Consider the following 19,349-nt stretch of genomic DNA (forward strand, 5'->3'; position numbering starts at 1 on the left):
GTCAGGTTGAGGCATCTAAAAAAACCATTCTTAGAATTCTCAAAAAGATAGTCGATGACACTGGCCGAAATTGGCACATTCAGCTCAATCCTGCACTTTGGGCTTATCACACATGTTTGTACACCTATAGGAGCTACACCTTATTCACTCATCTATGGTGTTGAAGATATCTTTCCTATTGAGGTTGAGCTACCATCTTTACAAGTTTATTTGTGTGACATAATCAGTGATGAAGACTATAATGTCTCTCGCTTAAAGGAACTAGAACTATTGGACGAATGACAACAAACTGATTTTAATCATCTTAAGGCTTATCAACAAAGAATGAGTTGAAGCTCCAATCATAAGGTAAACTTTCACACATTTTAGGTGGGAGACTTACTTCTTAGAGAGAATCCAAGATATCAATAGGACCAAGAAAAGAAGGGAAAATTTGAGCCCAATTGGCTTTGTCCTTACATCATCACAATAGTCTATGGATCAAGTGCATACTAGCTCTCAACACTAGATGGGTAACCTCTAGAAGATACGATCAATAGCATACAACTTTGTAGGTTTTACATATAGCCCTTCAGAATATCCTAATTCAAAAATACAAAAAAATTGAAAAATTATCAAAAGTACAAAAAAATCATAAAAATAAAAAAAAATTATTGCTTGATGAAAACCTGGCAAACATGTGCCTTGTGAAACAAGAAAAAATTGAAAAACTAAAAAAGACTAAAGAGAAATAATTATGTGCAAGAGTGAAAACCACTTTGGTGGTGCCCTAGGCAAGTACCATGGTGAAAATGGGGTTACTAGTGCCATGTGTAGAGATATTGCTCCTCCCTCCTTCAAGATTCAAATCTTATCCCTTCACTTTGCACACACTCATAGCCTATCCATCTATAATAAAATTACCCATTCTCATCATGGCTTATTATTTATCTACCTAATATTGGTTAGCCATTCATAATAAACCTCTCTTTTCACCTCTTTCTTTCCATAATAAACCAAGTCCAATCTATAACTAGGGCAATATCCTAAATCTAGTGATGGAAGTGGTACCTTGAGCATCACATGTTTTCAGGAGCATCATCTTTTCATTTCTCCTTTCCATGCACAATCCACAATAAAAGATCACTTGCATCACCAATCTATAATAAAGTTTCATTCTTCTTCACAATAAAGTATCAATTTCATGGATTTAGCTAGTTTCAGATAAGACACAAGCAATAGTTGGCTTTCAACAAATCAAATCTTTCAGCAGACTTTGGCAACAACATGGTTCTCAGCACGATCTATCCTTTATCAGGATGACAGCATTGTGACCAAATCAAACATGTTAACATATGTGGAAAGAAACACAAATAACTTGAAGATTTCATTGTGTGTTGGTGGACCAAGTCTTGGTTTTATTTTGATTTCATCTTTTTGGTGACATGTCTTTTATCTTTTTCGGGATGTCTCTGACTAGATATTATATCTCTAGGATGTCTTTTAACTAGAAATGCAAGGATGGGATATGTTTACCTATTGTTTTGTTTTCTATGGATTGTCTCTTAGTAATGCTATGACTTGTCCAAGGATATGAGGATTCTATGAGTCTAGTATGAACTGGGGAATTCCTTGTTTGCAACTATCTAATCTCCATGAAAATGGGTACAATCACTTTCTGGGTCAAACCTATACCTCGATTATCATAACCTATTTTTCATAATAAAGCTTAGTGATGATAAAGCACAAGAATATCTTTCACTTCCATATCTTCTACCTTCCATCCCCCTTTCATGATTCAACTCCATCATACTTATTGAGTCCATGTAGCCTGCTATCACATGACTAAGTATAATGCCATGTCAAAATATCTACATTTCATGTAGTTTTCACCTGCATTACCACGTATTAGCATTATATACATACATATAGATATCACAATTACATCACATCTTGAATATATTATTGGTTGGCATCTACATTCTCATATATAACATAAAATGCAAAAATAATAACACACCATGCATCTCATCTTCATATCATATCATATCACTTACATCATTAAAAACATAAAAGAACAAAAATATATTGCATTTCATAATGTAAATATTTGCATCCATAGCATAAGAATCATATCACATCATCATACAACATATGGAACGTCACATAGGAATAGATGCATATAGCTATCATAATGAATGAGTCATCTCATATATATTAAAAAATAATAAGTGTTATAATATGATGATGTCAATATCTCATAATTCTACAAAATAACCCAAAGGTGTCTACATCATAATACAAGAACTTATACAACATGCATCCAAGAGGGATATGATGAAGACCCTCACTCGGAGATAGCTGGCCTCAAAGGATTCTGAGCTCTCAAAGGTCCTGCTCCAAGATCACCCCTTCTATCTCTCCCTCTTGGTGGTGTAGGTGGACCCATAACCCAGCCTCTAGATTCTTCTCATCTATCCCCTCCCACTATAGTCATCCAGGATGCTCTTCTGGAGCTCCTATCCCACAACTCTCAAGGAATGACTACATAGTATAAGTCTCTCTAGTAGGATATCTCCTCCCCTACCCATAGGATACCAATATATGATTAGTTGGCCCTTGCATCCTCTACTACTATCCTTCTTACCCTTAGTTCCTCTTTAGCGTTAGTGTATCACCGGATGGCCTAATCCCTCTCCCTTTGCATCTTTGCTAGTTGTCACCTCAATTGAGTCACATCTCTCTTGAGATCCTCGATCTTTTTACCCTATCTTGCTACAATCTCTCACAATGATAGAAGCTCACCCTCCTCCTCATCCCCACCCTGAGCACCCTCATGTCTAACTTGTCCCTATACCTGTCCAACCTATCCCTATTCACCAGCCTATAGAACCTATCCTCCTCTACCCCTCGATGGTCTCGGTAGTCTCCCTTCCTGTGGCTCTTGTCCCTCCTCATCCCTCCCTCTAGCATCTCTCTCCCTAGCATCCCTCTATCCACCTCTTTCTCTCACCAGCCTCCTTGCTACTCCTCTCCTCTACCTCCTCTATCTCCCTCCACCCCTGTCATCATCATCCTCATCATCATCATCATCCTCCGCTGCCATAGGATCATCTGGATCTATTAACCTAGGTATTGGATGTGCTACAAAATATGTTTCATACTCTATGTCTATCCCTTCATCAAGAACATCCCTTAATAGATCCCAAGGCATTGGAACCGTCTGCTCAAACTATGTAACTGCAGCATCATAAGACCAAATTAGCCCCCAGTGAGTCTACTCTCACACTATCTGTGCAAACTCTCCTAAACCACATGGAATTCTTTGTTGTCATCGAAACTATATGCATACCCTGTCAATCAGATGCCTATCCAAGATATAAGGCATCTGCTGGATCAAGTACCTACTCTTGAATACATAGGGAAGCTCTATGGCATCCTCCTCCCAATCCTTGCAATCATGATAGGGTCTCCATATGACACTATCTATATCCTCTATCATTTGTATCTAATAGTCCACCTTCTCAATTCAAGGCTAGGAAGTGATCATACTGTACTAGAGCCATCACTGTGATGTGCTCATAGGACCACACCTATAGTAGAGTCATGTTGCATCCTAACCCACAGTCACCAAGATACACAAACTAATAAAGCTTATGATACAAAGGTGAAATTACACACTAGCCCCATGTATATCTTGTATACTATGTCACCAATGTCTCTAGAGTCCATCCCCATCAAATATCCATACCACATGTCACCCTGTCTGGACATAGGTACACACTAGTCACCCTTCCAACTACTATTGGTAGTCTGCATCCAATAGCTAATATGATGTCCTAGCTAGCTTGACCTAATCTCATCTCTAGCTCAGGGTCTTCAAAGACTCATCTTAGTGCATCCCTATCTCCCTCTCTATCATATGGCACCAACTCGCCATGGATAGGTATCGTACAAATCCTGTACATGTCCTCTAATGTGAATAACATCTCACGAGTTGGAAAATGAAATGAACATGTCTCTGAGTGCCATCTCTTTGCTAGAGTAGTCAGTAGTCCCCTGTTTGTCTGAATATCAAGCAGATACAAGATGTGTCTCACCACTAATCACCCCTCTGACTATTGTTGGTAGTCTATGTCCAATAGCTAACATGACATCCTAGCTGACATGACCTAATCTCATCTCTAGCTCGGGGTCTCCAAAGACTCATGTCAGTGCATCCCTATCTCCCTCTCCATCATATGGTACCAAATCACCATGGATACATATCCTCAGAATCCTAAACACATCCTCTAATGTGAATAACATCTCGCTAGTTGGCAAATGAAATGAACATGTCTCCAAATGCCATCTCTTTGCTAGAGCAGTCTTTAGTCCCTTATTCACCTGAATGTTAGACAAATACATGCTATGTCTCAAACCCATGGCTTCAATAGCTTCTTTCTCCTGAAAGGTCAACTATGTTTTCAACCTCTTTGTCACAAGTAATCTCTCATGTGACTCTATCTAGGTCAAGTACTCCTACATCCAATCAAACCAATTATGTCACTCTTGGTGGTACTCATGTTTATGACATAGTGCTATTCTCATGCTAGTGCTTATGTCTATCAAATTTCACTACATCCTAGTGTATATGTTCATCACATTGCACTTGAACTTATTCAAAGGCTCTCCTTGAGTGTATCCTCTCAGCAACTTATCCAATTGGCAATGTATGTTCATCACAAAATTATCAATTCTAGCCTCTCTCTCAGTTTTGTCTTTCCTAGGGCACCTGCCTGAGTGAGTCCTCTCAGTAGATTATCTAATCGATAGTGTATGTTCATCATAGTACTTCCAACATGTGCACCCTAAGACAAAAATGTTTTTTTACAATGCAGATGTGTTTTTTCTTAACATAAATGCACTTTCTTTCCCTAGATGCATTTGACCAACATAGATGTGCCACTGTGCTACATAAATGCATCTTTGTGACATAGATGTGCCATTATGACACATATGCATCATTACTCAACATAAACATGACCATAATAACAAACGCGACCAAACATGACCTAGACACAACAATCCATCCTAGATGTGTCGAACACCAACCTAGATGTGTTTTTGCTGCAAACTACCAATTTTGCATTTTTGTTCATCTACCCTAATATGCATTAATGACATAAATAAATACAAAAATGTACAAAGTGGCTTTGACATACTTACCATCTCACCCATGTCATTCGGTCTGATATTTTTGGACTTGATCGAACCTATGAACTCTGTCCATCATCACTGACTACTGTAAGATCTCTCTCTACACTCTTCTCTCTAAAGTGTGTGGATGAAAATGAGTATTTTTTCCTTGTGGCCCTATCTTATATGCTACCTAGTCCTAGTCTTTTCTGTTAGTTTTTTTTCCCCGGGTCTATCTTTTTTCCTATGTGACCTTCTCACCCTATCTTGTTACTCCTTTCTAGCCTTTATTTCTTATCAAGAGATTGCATGCGATCTTTTCAAACATTTTCATCCAATCTCTCGAGGGGTGTATCATTCACGTCAATGGGGTAACTTTGTATCAGTTTATATTATCTTCTTTGAGTTAACATAATAAACTGCATTGTCTCAAAGAGGGGCAAAATGTAGACACCCAAACTTTTCCTATCTAATTAAATAAATATTTTATTAAATCAAGCCTTCTTGCAACCAAGCTATCAACCATATTTTCATTCTTTATTGAACTCTTGTGCACACATAAAATCTGAGAGAAAATATATCCAACAAGATCAATGGAGATAGGAAGAGATGGAGATTGAAACCCTACTAGACATGTGAATGGTATATTTGATTTTTTTTATTGATTTGCATGGTCTTAGGTATCTTCATAAGTGTATGGTGGATTGCCTTTATTGTGAGGCTAGGTTTTTGTGGTTGATCCTTGTTGTTCTTTCAATAATTGTTATTCCCATTATCTACTTTTCACCATATATAATATGTATTCAAAAATTGATATCATTACACTGTACTTTGAGTATATATAACTATTTTAACTGAAACAAAATAATCTGACCTAAACAGTTCAAATCATTAATGAATAGGTATAATTCTAGCTTTTATTGTAAATGTTCTGTTGATTTGTTTTCTTCTTTTAAAATGAGATCATTTTTGGTGAGCATTGGTAACATATAAAACTATTCTCCTAACAGTTCAAAAAGATGACAAACTAAAACTCAACAAATCTTATTGATGACAAACACTTTAAATATTATAAAAAGGAAAAGGAATGAAAATAGAACTATAGACATCCCAATATTTTTTTAAATAAAATATATGTATTTAGAAAATTGACCACTACAATATACATTAAAATAACATATAAGGAAACAAGTGTGTCTGCAGTTATTAATTGAAAAGACCAAATTAAGAATGACATTAAAAATCAACAAATAACTGTAAAAAAATATGAACTGCTTCCACTATGTTGTCCTACTGTGTGCAATGTTCAAAATATTTTCTAGTTCAAACAGACAATTTAAGTCAAACACATCCTCTTTATATTTATATTCAATAAATGGTTTCCAAAACTACAAAACTTCATCAAATGCTTCTATTACCATGTTTAATAACCGTCATCTTCATATTACAAGTGAAAGATTTTCACATAAACGGTTGAGTCACATTCTCTGAGTTTTCAGCATTTATAATGTTAAAATGCATTTGATTTTATTCGCATTCACTTTCACCATTTTTTAAGCATTCTAATGTTTAATGCATTTAATTTTATTCATTTATTTTCCATTGGGTATGGAGGTTTTAATTTTTTAGGGAATTGAATTTTAAAGGCCAGGATTCAAAGATGTCACCTAAATTTGAGGAGATGATTTTGTGTACATTGATGGCTGACATCCATAATGTGACTATAGCATTTCCATTGGGTATGGAGGTTTTAATTTTTTAGGGAATTGAATTTTAAAGGTTGGGATTCAAAGATGTCACCTAAATTTGAGGAGATGATTTTGTGTACACAGATGGCTGACATCCATAATGTGACTATAGGAAGCCTCTTGGCTTAATAAAAATTATTTTCTAAGAATTTTTCGTTGTATATGGTCGACATAAAAATCAAATAACTAAAAGACAAAACTGGTAGAAATTGATATTCTAATACTCTCCCTTAATTTCTACCACAAATAACATCAATAATTACAATACCCAAATTTCTCTCAAGTATTCAAATTGTTACTTTGCTAAGGCCTTTGTAAATATGTGGACAATTTGTTCTTTAGATCTACAATGTTGTAGACTAATTTCTCGCATCCAAATACTAAATCTAATATGAGAGATAGTGCAAAAATTTCTTAGAAACTCTTAAAATATTTTAGATTAGATAAACACATATAAAATTAGATTCAAACAAATAAAACCACAACACCGAATGCATGTGGAAAACCCTTTGGGCGAAAAAACCACACTTTGATAGCCAAACTCAATCATATTATAAGAAACACCAATAGTTATAATACAACACTGATTCACAATTAAATACAATAGCAAAGAATCCTAGAGAATATCTAGCACATCAAAGCTTCTTAGAAGATATCCAAACTATCATGCAAAATACATAAAGAAGGCAAATATTTATAGAGCTTAACATAAGCGAAAAGTTCCCATGATTTCCAAAACCAACTCCAATCTCAAAGAGGTATAACTTGCTAAACCCATGATATATTGCAAATAGCAACTTCCAATGCAACAATACATAACTAATCCATAACAATTAGCTTTCTATATGCAAAACCTACTTCACACCATTTGTCGAATGTGAATTCTACCATAGATATCAATTTCCAAATAATAACTCTTCCATCGACCTAGTAGCCATCATAGTAAATAAATGGAATTGGTATAGTTCCAATATAGCATCATATGACACTAGTCCCTTAATTTTAGGACTCCAAGGTTGAGACAAATTAATCTCAATATTCTCCCACTCATTGAAGACCTATCAAGAGTAAATTTCTATCATCTTCTCAAGGCCCCAAGTCCCATATAATCAACACACTATCTAAACTTCTCAATGCTCATTGGCTTTGCTATTGCATTTACAACATTCACCAAAGTATCAACTTTATCCATTTTCACCTTTATGTCTTCCACCATATCATGAAAAAAATGAAATTGTACATCAATATGTTTTTGTTTTACATGGAGAGTCAAATTCTTTGCTAGACAAATAACACTTTGGCTCTCACAATAGAATAATCTAGTCTGCATCAAAACCAACATCCAAGCACAATCTCTTAAGCCAAATGGCTTCCTTACAAGAATGAGTAGCTTCCATGTACTCTACTTCTATAGTGGATAAATAAACTATGGCTTGTCACTTACTCATCTAACTGTTAGCACCACCAAATATCATGAAAACATATCTACTACTTGACCTTTTGTTGTCAATGTCATTTGTTGAATTTGAATCCACATATCCACAAATGCAAACTGAATTTTGAGGTCTAGAAGGATAACCTTGAAAATACATGGAATACTCATATGTACCCATCAAATACATGAACACTCTCTTAGTTGCATCCCAATGCATTCTACCAAGATTAGCCATATACCAACCAAGTACTCCCACAACTTGGGCAATGTTTAGTCTCGTAAAAACCATAGCCTACATCAAGCTACCAACAACACTCACATAAGGTACTCTAGACATGTCCTCCATATTAGTAGGAGACTTTGGACAATCCTCCACCCAAAAACAAATTTCTTTATAAGATTGGAATGACTAATTCCTTGCAATTTGACATGTTGAATCTCTCCAACATAGAGTTAACATACTTACTCTGGCTCATCCAAAGATTTTAGGTACCTCTATCTCTAATGATCTCAATCCCAAGAATATCTTACTGCATCTAGATATTTCATCTCAAACTATGCTGCTAACTAAGAATTCAAATCTAAAATCATTCATTTACCATACCCAATAAACAACATATCATCCACATAAAGGACTATGATAGGAATGTGGCCATTTTTAAATTTATAATACACATAATGTTCAAATTTAGATCATAGAAATCCCAAAGACAATGCATAGGTGTCAACATTTTGATACCACATTCTAGGAGACTATTTTAAACCATACATAAATTTCTTCAACTCACAAGCGAGGTTTTATTTACCTTTCTCAATGAAATGTTTTGGTTATAACATGTAAATTTACTCTTTTAGATCAACATGAAGGAACGTTGTCTTCACATCCATCTATGTAACCTCCAAGTCATAAGATGTTGCAAGTAATGATAGGAATGAAATGGATGTCAAATTAGCTACATGAGAGAATATTTCTCCATAGTCAATTCCCTCTACCTAAGAATAACCATTCACAACCAACCATGCCTTGTACTTCTCAACACAACAATCTAGACCTAACTTCTTTTCGAACACTCATTTACATCCAACATGTTTTTATCCTTTGGGAAAAGGTACCAAATCCAATGTACCATTATTCTTCAAAGCAATCATCTCCTCATTCATGGTTTTCCTATAAGAATTTGTATCACACATACCCATAGCCTCTCTAGTAGTCCTAGGCTCATCAATATTAGCAATTAAAGGAAAATATGCAACTAGAATCCAATCAAGAATATCAAATCCTTTTTGGTGAATAACAATATCTATTAGGTCATTTCCTATCATGGGTGGACCTCCTCAATTGCTGAGGTTGAATCTCTTACTCTTCTTCAAAACTTTCATAGCTACTTGAGCTCTCCTCATTATCAAGTCCAACCAAAGTACATAGTTCATTTCTTGTCAAATTAGATGGTACCTGAAATACCTCTATTTTCTATCCAACCAAAGTACACAGCTACAAATCAATAGTGGAAGGCTTTAACTTACAATAGATCAAACTTATTTTATAGAGAAATTTTATAAGCTTTAACATCGTTTAGTGCCCCTCCCTGATTCATCTTGTCTTTGTGCACATCAAATGAATGTATTGATCTAGTTTAGTATTCTTTATGATGTTTTGATGGTATCATGCTATGTACTAACGGTCATGATTATATTGGATACGATGATGGATCTATATTTGATCATTATTCATGATAGATCATATTGCTTATGATATTTTGACGACATTAGGATTATGCTAAACCTACTCTATCATTATGATGAATAAGTTGATATTATGATGTTTGTGATTGTCTTTTAGTGTCTTTATGATTAGAGACACTGTCATAGCACTCAATGTGAGCATGATATGACATTGTAATTCTCAATCACTTGCCTGATCATTTTTTGATTTATATGTTGTATATATGTTGTATTGTGTTTAGTGGTGGATGCAGGATTGTAGGTACCAGACATTGACTCCACCTAGTCTCACAGATTTGAGCGTGCCTTTATCCCAATGGCAAGTTTTTGGAGATGGCATGTGTTTTCCTCTCATACTCTAGACTTAAGTTGATACCCTGGGTAATTAGTGTCTTGGATTGAGTCATTGGTCTGCATCATGTGGTATGTTGTTCAACCTTATGTCAGGTTGCCTTGTGAGTTTGCAATTATTTTTAATTAATAATTAATCGGTTTATATAGTATATAAATATTAAATTAAATCAATAGATGACATTAATATTTAATATTAATGTGCAATTATTATTATTATTGGAGAATTATTATTCATTAATGTTTATTGTATGGATTTATATTTTATTGGATATTTAGAATTTTGGAAATTAATTAATCAATTACTACATATAGCCTGTTGGTGAAAATTATTAAATAATGGTTATTACCAATACAATATATTTATACATATTTATTTACTGGGGCTTTATAATTAATTAATAATTAATTGGTGGAATTGTATTAGTTGAGTATTTATGCTTATTTGAGATTTTGATTTCTTGAATTATTATTTATTTATTGTTTAATTACTGGATGGGTATTTATGTTTGTCTGTAGATTTATTTACCTATCTTCTTTATTTATTTATTTATTGTTGGATTATTTATTGTTTTGATTATTTATTTATTTAATTCCATTGTCATTTTATTTATTTGTTATTATTCATGTACCTACCTCTTATTATCATTGACCCTCTTGAGAGTTGTGATTGTGAGGATAATATTATTTAATTGTTTGTTTATTTATTTATATTATTTGCGGTTTTATATTTAATTGGAACATTTATTTACATTGCCTTTGATTTATTTTATCGAGCTTTAATTTATTATTATTGTTTATTATATTATTATTATTACATTCTCTTGTTACTAATTGAGTAATTAAATATCATGTTTATACCTACCCTATTATTTTATTGGTTGAGATTTGAGGGTAAGTAAATAATATTATTTAATATTCTTACTTTGATTTTTGGAAGTGGGGTTGGTATAGAATATATTTTTATTGGTGGATATTCTTATGTAGTTTTGAATGAGATTCTATTTATTGGCTTTTTGAGCATTTGGATGTGTGTGCTTCTGGATATCTTTCTGTGACTTTTGGATTTTAGATTTGATTGAAGTGAGAATTGTCTAGGTTGGGTTGGATTTTGGAAAGCTTGTTGGTTTGGATTTTTTCTCTTCTACAATTGCATTACCATCACTCTACTTCCATGTTGGAGATTTTTTTTCATTCTTACATTTTTTTTTCAAAAGGGATGCTTTCTTTGTGACTGCTAAGACATTGTTTGGGGAGATTTGAAAATGAATGATTATTCTATTCTCAGTAATTGTGAGTAATATTTTAGGATAATGATTTATATATGACTTTATGAATCTATGTGTTGTATTGCCGGAAAAAGGGCATTTTTGTATGTTGATATGTTGATGCATTATGGTAATGGTTGGTTTTGTGAGGTTTATTTGTTGTTGCATACCTTGTCTCATGTCCATTTGGTTTGATTAGATCTGGAGTGGCTATGTTTGTAATCTTTTATGTGCATGTTATTGCTGATATATGTTATAATTCTTGGATGTGTTGTACTGTTGGCCTTAACAAGGATTGTTTTTGGTTTCTTATTGGCTTTTGGTGATTTTTGGGTTGTATTTATGCCATTGTAAGGTGTGTGCCCGAATCTGGGAAAATTTGAGTATCTTTGTATCCCATTTTTTTTGAGTCAGTCCCATGTTATAATAGCACTAAAACAAATAACAATATGGCTACTCTAGGCTATAATAGAAACAAGGTAGTGTCACCAGATTTCTGGGTTGATTTTTGAGTCCCTCAGTCAATTTCTCTACTTGGTCTTCATTCCAAAGGCTTGTTGTATTATGTTTGATGGTTTTGGGGCATTGTACCATTCATTTGTGATGTGTGTGAATACATTTGGGCTTTGAAAAGTGGTTTTGTGCTTTTTTGTTGAGGTTTTTATATGTTCCTCCAGCAAGTGGAGTGATTCCTTGTTGTTGAGGATGGTTAATTGTAGCTCTAGTGAGGGGTTATGTTGTGCCTCATTTTGGAGGATAATTCTTTATTATTGTATTCATGTATTGCCCCTATTTATGTGTATTTGACATTATTGAGGCTCTCTTTATTATTGCATTTTGGTATTATGAGCTTATGGCTTGACCCTTGTTAAGTGGCTCTTGGTTGTATGTATGGCTATCTTTGTGATTCGGTTTTATTATTTTTGTAATGAATTTTGGGTGGTTTCCATGTTGAGCTTCATGTTGTTATTGTGTTGTATTTTGTTGTGTTTTATCCTATGGTTATGTTCCATAGTTGGGAGAGTGGGATCTTGTATGTGTGGACCAGGGTCTTGAGCATTAGGCCTCTAGGAGGGGGTCTAGACTTGTTGGAACCACATGAAGAATTTTCTTATAATTACAAGTGATAATCTTAATAATTGATTAGTAGGTTTGGGTATCTAGGAATTCACTAAACATGATATCAATTAGTTTTTTGACCCCACCACATATCCCTAGAAGCGTGTGCACTCTGGACGAGCTTGGGAAGACCATTCGAGTGGTAAACCAATCTTCCTTGAATGGCTCCAAGGTTGAGATGGTTACACATGTCTATTGGGGTGAGGTTTGGTCCCTTCTTTTGTGAGGATAGCATATGATGACATTCTTTCCCTACAAGTGTCCATTATCCATATGTCTTCATTTGTTGATTATGCCTCTAGAAGTCTGGTTGCTTTGATTTAGCCATGTGATATGATTTGGTTATTGTATTCTTATGTTGGAGTCTTGTAATGTCATGTTGTATCCTATGGTCGTTAGGTGTCAGCTTAGGTCTTGAGTGTGGGTTGGAACCTTATGTCATCTCCTAGCATGGGGGGTGGTTCCTATTTAGTTCAACATGGTTAGGTGGCTTGATGCCTTCTTCCATTGGGATATTCTTCTTCTTGGATGTTAGTGTGTGAGGATTGGATTCTTGGATCCTTCATTATATGGATATTCTTTGGAGCTGATTTCTACATACATGAAATAGAAAACATTGTATCATGATGATTTATATTTTTAGAAGGCATTATGTGCCCCTAATTTATGTATCTTCATGTATTTGTTGATGTAGTTGAAAAGGGAATATGATGTAGTAGTTTTGGAGAACATTGTACATTCATTGATGTATTAGGTATTCATTATGTAATGCTATATTATGAATTCTATATGGAAAGGTACAGTTAGTATTTATACATTTGTATTGCACTGAAATTGTAACATGAAATTGTATGTAGAATATGTTGGCATTTGATGAACCGGTATGAAGATTGGAAGAACTTGTTATTGGCGATCAAGTTGGAGACCGGTATGAAGAGAAGTAGTGAACCAGTGTTGGGGTATTACTAAGTTTGACTACATGTTGGTAGTCTCAGCTCTAAGGTTTCTAGTTTGGCAATCTGTCTTCTGCAATGCAACCAATGATATTTTTTGATGAGTTAGTTAAGAAATGAGGATGAGGTCGAGATGACACATCAGTTTTGTGCACATAAAGGATTTCCTTGAGGATCTTGCATGTGAAGATCAACTGCATTTATCATCTACCTTGAGAATGAAAATTCTTCTTAGCAGTATGACAAGAAAGCGTGATGGGTTACAGATTTCTATGTGTGGTGAAGAATGGATGATCCAGAATTACTTGTGATCTATTTAAGATTATTTCATTCTATGCTAAGTGTTCTGTGCAGTCAGGATTGGATTGCTTGTAATTTTAAATAAGATGCTTAGGGTTTGGGGTTTATGCTACCAACCTAATTGTTGTCTATAAGGTCGATGATGTTTGTTATTGTAAGTTGTTGGGAAAAAATGTGTATGTATCTGAGTGATGAGATACTTGTGAGACCAGTGAGTGAAAATTGTAGTGTGATTGCAGAGTAGAGGAACTTAAAAGGATTTGACTTGGCATATAGTGTTGTTATCAGATTGGAGTTTTACCTATTGTCTTCTAACCATTTCAACAGAAGGAAAATCCCTTTGTCAGGTAGCTTTAATAGGATTACTATAAATCCTCTAACCAGGTGACTCAAGTTCATTGAGTTCTTCAATCCTCTAGCAAGGTAGCCTTTAATAGGGTATATAGCCATCCCTTAATAGAGTGATCTTTAACAAGATCAGTTCGTAGCAAAACATTATTGTAAAATTCTTTAACCGGACTAGGCTCCTAACAAAGAGAGCTTCAAAAGAGTTCGAAACAAGCTTGTGGGTATTCATCCCCACTGTGGGTTTTCCCATTTGGGTTTCCATGTGAAAAATTTGTGTGTCATGAGTTGTGCATTTTCATGTGATGATTAAGTACTCTTTGTTTAGGTAATTATGCATGCAGAGCTAATCATTATGGTATTATTGATTAAAAACATGCATATGTTTATTGGTGAAGTAGTTATCAAGTATTGAATATATTTGAAGTGCTTTGTTTACTGGTTTAGATGTATGAAGTGTTATTGTGTTTAACCGGTATTAGCATGGTTAAGTTTAGTAATGAAGACAATCGATTATTATTATAAGTTGTGGAGAAGTTTTTATATGTAGTGATTCAGCCCCCCTCTTAGTACCAGTTAGGGTATTTGTTGTTCATCATTATTCATCAATTGGTATCAGAGCTACTCCAGGTCCTTGGTGATATAAGCTTAACCAGTTGAGGTAAAAGATCATGCCATAATGATGAAGAGGGAAGGTCCTAAATTCAATAGAGATGACTTTAAAATATTGTAAGGAAAAAATGAAGATCTATATCAAGAGTTTGGGTGCTCAACACTAAAGCTATGTTGAGAATACCTATGTAATTCCCATTGGTACTTTAACCAATGATCAGAAAAGAGAGATTCAAGAAAATGGGCAAGTCGTGGAAGCCCTTATTAGCAGTTTGTCTGATATTGAGTTCATTGATGTACAAGATAAGGACACTCCTAAAGATGTATGGGACACATTGGAAACTATCTACAGTGGTGATGAGCATGTCAAGCAAGCTAAGGAAGAGAGCCTTAGAGGAAAATTTGAAGACATGAGGATGGTTGAAGGTGAAACCATTCAACAATATGGCATAAGGATCAAGACTATTTTGGAAATATCAAGAGCACTGGTGGAACAATTGAAGAGGACACCATTGTCAGTAACATTTTGAGATTATTCTTACCTATCTATGGAATTAGAGTTGAATCTATTCAGGAGCTAAGGTCTATTGACAAAACCAAGGTATCCTTAGACTCTATCATTGCTAAATAGACTCCATATGAGTTGAATATCTATGATGCCAGTATTCAGAAGACTAAGTCAACCTTTAGAGCATCTTTTGCACCAATCAAAAAAGGAAAAGAAGTAAGTACCGGTTATGAATCTATGCAAAGTAGAGGTATGGATGATGAAGAGATTTTGATGGAGTTTGAAGCTCTTCTTGTGAAGAGACTTCCGAAAGGCACTAGAAAATATAGAGGTAAGCTTCCTTTAAACTATTTTTCCTACAATAATGACAATAAGGATAAACTAGAGAGGTTTAGAAAGTACAAAGGAGGAAATAGAAGAAATTGTCTTGTTGCAGTGGATAAAGGTGTTACTGATGAAGAGTATGAGGATGAAGAGAATGAGGATATAGTGTTTGTAACTGTAAAGGAAAAATTTTCTGACAAGAAAACACTTGTCTCTTGCATTGACAACTCAAATGAGTGGATTATTGATAGTGGTTGTTCTCACCACATGACTGGTGATTGGAGAAAGTTTTGTCTCTAGAAGAATATGATGGAGGTGTTGTAAGATTTGGCAATGATGCACCTTTCTTGGTAAAAGGAAAAGGATCCATCTCACTGAATGGAACGAGCAGTGCAGATGATGTCTATTGGGTAGAAGGTCTTAAGCATAATCTTTTGAGTGTTGCTCAGCTGAATGACAAATGACTTGTTCTGGAGTTCAAAAGTGGAGTCTGCAATATAATTGGAAACAGTGGTGAACTTATTGCCACCGATAAGTAGACCAGAGGTAATTTATTTTAGTTGAATGCCAAGATAAGTTAGTGTCTGATGGCAAAGTTTGATGACAGTTGGATATGGCATAGGAGACTTTGTCATATGAACTTTGATAATATTGTAAAGGCTAGTAAGATCAAAGAATTAAGAGGATTGCCTTTGTTGAACAAACTAAAGAATACGTTATGCAGAGAATGTCAACTTTGGAAGATGTCTTCCTCAACTTTCAAAGGTAAGTCTTTTTCAGCAAAAAAATTAATTGATCTTTTATGCACACTGATTTTTGTGGTCCTATGAAAACTATGAGTATTCAAGGAGATAGGTATTTCATGATTCTTACTGATGACTGCTCAAGAATGATTTGGGTCACATTCTTGAAAGAAAAGTCTAAGACATTTGGAAAATTCAAAGCCTTTAGAGCATTAATAGAGAAGGAAAGTAGTCATAAGATAAAATGCCTAAGAACTAATCAAGGAGGTGAATTCACTTCTAATGAATTCAACAAGTACTATGAAGATAACAGTATCAAGAGGTAGTTGTCTACTCTAAGAACACCACAACAGAATGGCATAGCAGAAAGGAATAATAGGACTATAGTTGAAGCGGCCAAAACAATGCTAATCCAAGGAAAGGTTGCTCACACTTTCTTGAGAGAAGTGACAAGCACTATAGTCTATACTATTAACCGGGTACTCATCAAGAAAGGTAAAAAAAAACCCTTATGAGTATTGGACTGGGAAGACTCCCACTATGAGTTATTTTAAAATATTTGGTAGTAAGTGTTACATCAAGATAGGTGAGCATCTTAGCATGTTTGATGCTAAATGTGATGAAGGAATATTTTTTGGGATATTCCACTAAAAGTAAAGATCTCAAGTGCTACAATAATAGAACATACAAAACTATTGAGAGTATCAATGTCAGGGTTGATGAATCCCTTGAGGAACTTGAGGAAACCTACAACAAGGAAGTGGAAGATGAATTGGGTATAGCCTTCTAGGATTTGGTTAAGAAAGAAACAAGTAAAGCTCTCAATGTTCCTATATTGGTAGAAGCTGCAGTAGGTGAAGAAGAAGATGAAAGTGAAGAAGAACTAGCTAGAACTATTCCTAGATATATAAAACTACATCATGATCTGAAGCAGATCATGGGAGATAAAGATGCAAGGATACTCACAAGAAGAAAGGTGAAAGAAAACTCTTGCATGATTTCTGAATTGGAACCCAATGCTTCTAGAGAAGCATTTACAGATGAAGACTGGATTAAGGCAATGGAAGAGGAGCTAGACCAAATAGAAAATAATGCAACATGGTCCTTGGTACTCAGACCAGAACACAAAAATGTCATAGGTACCAAATTGGTCTTCAGGAATAAGTTAAATGAAGAAGGTACAGTTGGAGGAACAAGGCAAGACTTGTATGCAAGGGATATGCTCAAGAAGAGGGAGAAGACTATGGAGAAACGTTTTCTCCTATGGCTAGACTGGAAGGTGTCTGAATGCTACTTGCACTTGTAGCATTCAAGGGATTTAAGGTATACCAGATGGATGTAAAGTCTACGTTCTTGAATGGAATCCTAGAAAAGGAAGTGTATATTGAGCAACCGGATGGGTTTGCCTTATCCAAAGATAGTAACATGGTGTGTAGATTACACAAGGCCCTATATGGATTAAAACAAGCACCGAGGGCATGGTATGAATGTTCACACTCACATCTTGTGAAAATAGGATTTCAAAGAACAAGTGAGGATAGCAACATTTACCTAAAATCTAAAGGTGATTAGATTCTGATCTATGAAGTATTTGTAGATGACATAGTCTTTGGAGGAGATGCTGAAATGAGTCATGCATGTGTAGATTAAATGAAGAAAGAGTTTGAGATGTCTCTGAATAGAGAGATAAAGTTCTTCATTGGTTTATAGATTCAATAGATAAAAGAGGGTATCTTTATTACCCAGTCCAAGTATGTCAAAGAGGTATTGAAGACCTTTAGCATGGAGGAGAGAAAACCAGTTGTTACACCGATGGTGATTGGCTGTAAAATGACTAAGGAAGATGATTTAGCGTTGGTGAATGAGGAGTATCGGTCAATGATCAGTAAGCTGCACTATGTAGTGTACAACATACCAAATATTTCTCATGCAGTAGGCATAGTTGCTCATTTTCTAAAAAATCTGAGAGAATCCCACTTGGTAGTGGTAAAGAGGATTCTTAGATACCTGAAAGGGACTGTTGACTATGTATTGTGGTATCCATATAATGGTGATTTTAATCCCAAATTATTTACCAATGCAGATTGGGGAGGTAATGTGGATGATTAGAAAAGCACAACCCATGGAGCGTTCTTTCTTGGTGGAAGACTAGTCTCCTAGACAAGCAAAAAGTAGAGCTGTATTTCTCAGTCTACAGGTGAAGTAGAATATGTGGCAGCATTTATGATCTGCACTCAGGCAATCTTGATGAAACATGTATTACATGGTTTCAAAGTACCTATATCTAAACCAGTGATTATTTTTTGTTACAATACTAGTGCAATCAATATTTCCAAGAATCCGGTATTGCATGCTAGAACTAAGCACATTGAGCTCAAGTATCATTTCTTGAGAGAGAAGGTTGAAAATAGAGAGGTTGTATTATAACATGTTTTTAGTAAGGAGCACTTAGCAGACATATTCACTAAGCCCTTACCGAAGACTACATTTACCTATTTGAGAGGTGAATTAGGGGTTTTTCCCCTTCATGAAGTAAACTAAAGATGTGTGTGCTCCACAATAGTCAGGTATTACAGTGACATTTTTTTTAAGACTAATGTGTTGAAGGATGCTACTCCATAGGGGGAGCAACATAGTGGAGTATGGAAGCTTATGCCTCCACTTTGGCATTGTTGTCAAAGGGGGAGAAGATATATATTATAGTTGCACTAGTCTATGATGTTTTTAGTTGCAATGCTACACTGAGTATTACCATCAATGCCAA

This window comes from Cryptomeria japonica, chromosome 9 (genome assembly GCF_030272615.1).
Source record: "Cryptomeria japonica chromosome 9, Sugi_1.0, whole genome shotgun sequence".
NCBI classification, from domain to species: Eukaryota; Viridiplantae; Streptophyta; class Pinopsida; order Cupressales; family Cupressaceae; genus Cryptomeria; species Cryptomeria japonica.